Source organism: Phaseolus vulgaris, chromosome 7 (genome assembly GCF_051622355.1).
Source record: "Phaseolus vulgaris cultivar YP4 chromosome 7, ASM5162235v1, whole genome shotgun sequence".
Taxonomy (NCBI): Eukaryota; Viridiplantae; Streptophyta; class Magnoliopsida; order Fabales; family Fabaceae; genus Phaseolus; species Phaseolus vulgaris.
The window spans coordinates 15818721-15820529 of NC_143504.1; positions in this window are offsets into that span (position 1 = coordinate 15818721).

Consider the following 1809-nt stretch of genomic DNA (forward strand, 5'->3'; position numbering starts at 1 on the left):
ACTTGGCGATCGTTGTGAACAATTCTTCCAAGTCGGCAACGTGCTTGCTCTTTTCCGGCGAGGTCACGACCATGTCATCGACGTACGCTTGCACGTTCCTTCCCAGCATCGGTGCAAGTACTCGATCCATCAGCCTCTGGTACGTGGCCCCCGCATTCTTCAGCCCAAACGGCATCACCTTGTAGCAGTAGCACGACCTCTCCGTCATGAAGGCTATTTTCTCTTCGTCCATGGGATGCATCTTAATCTGATTGTACCCCGAGAAGGCATCCAGGAAGCTCAACAGCTTACACCCCGCAGCACTATCCACCAGGGCGTCTATGCTTGGTAAAGGATACGAATCCTTTGGGCAAGCTTTGTTCAGGTCAGTGAAATCGACGCACATGCGCCATTTCCTGTTACTCTTCTTCACCAGCACGACATTCGCCAGCCATTCAGGGTACTGGACTTCCCTGATGTGGCCTGCAGCGAGGAGTTTCTGAGTTTCATCTCTAATCGCCTGCCTCCTTTCTTCGTTGAACTTTCTTCTTCTTTGTCGCACTGGTCTCACCAAGCTGTCCATCGCCAGATGATGGCACGGGAAGTCGGGATCAATCCCGGGCATGTCCGAAGCGGACCATGCAAACGCGTCCAGATGCCGCTCAATCACCTTGGCGATCTGGTCCTGGAGCTCGACCTCCAGAGATCTTCCCAACTTGAAGATTTTTCCCCCGATCTCCTTCTCGAGCCACTGCTCGACAGGTTTTGGTCTGAATTCTCGGGCGATCACCGCCCTGGCGATTCCCTGTTCTCTCGCTTCCTCAAGGCGATTCCGCGCCTCTTCCTCCTCCAGACCAGCGTTTCCCTCCACTAGCTCAGCGTCCACCATCTCCACGTCCCTTCCGGCGGTCTCGTCCGCTACCGTCGATCTGGGCTTCACACCGGGAGGCGGGGTGGTTGTTACATAACTCACTGATCTCTTGTTTTTCAGGCTATTCTCATAGCACTTTTTCGCTTCTTTCTGATCAGACTTGATCGTGATCACCACCCCCTCCACAAACGGCAACTTTACCTTCATGATGGAGATCAAGCTCAAGAGAACATGGAGGCCAATCATCAAGCTCAAGAAGAGGTGGAGGCACAAATGGAGGACGCCCATGGAGGTCAAAGTCCACCTCAAAGGATTACAAGAAGCATGTTCAAAGCTTTGGGAGCTAGAGGACATTTATTTTCTCTTTTTGTAGTTTCTTTAGTTGAAGGTGCTTAGAGGGAAACTTTAGAAACCTCTTTTGTTATAGCATCTTTTAGGCTTTAGTTAGGAGCTTTAGGGGGGGGGGGTGTTAGTAGATAGGTGTAGAAGTAGAATAGGAGGTGCCAAAGTGAAGGAAGGAGTCACACCTTCCTCATGGCTTGAAATAGGCGCCGGTTTTAGCTAGCTTTGGGAGGGAAATTTGAATTGTTTTAGCTTGCATTTTCAGCACCTTAGGCTATAAATAGAGGTGCTCTCTTTGTAAAATTGAGATTGGAATTAATCTAAGAAAACTCTACTCAAATTTTGAGTGACCTTTGGAGAGCTTTTGGAGCCTTCTTCTCTAGTCTTATCTTGATGGATCATTGGAGTCCTCAAGTGGCGACATCACTCTCATCTAGGAGCATTCCACACTTCTAGTGGCGAGATCATCCAACATTCTTCCATCTTCATGAGCACTCTCTTCTCCTTCCTTTCTTCTTTTTCAATTGTTCATGTTGCCTTGTGTTCTTGAGTTGTTTTTGGTTCGGTTTTTCCATTTTCCAGCACCTATGTTCTGTTTTTGTTTTTAATTTCTATTT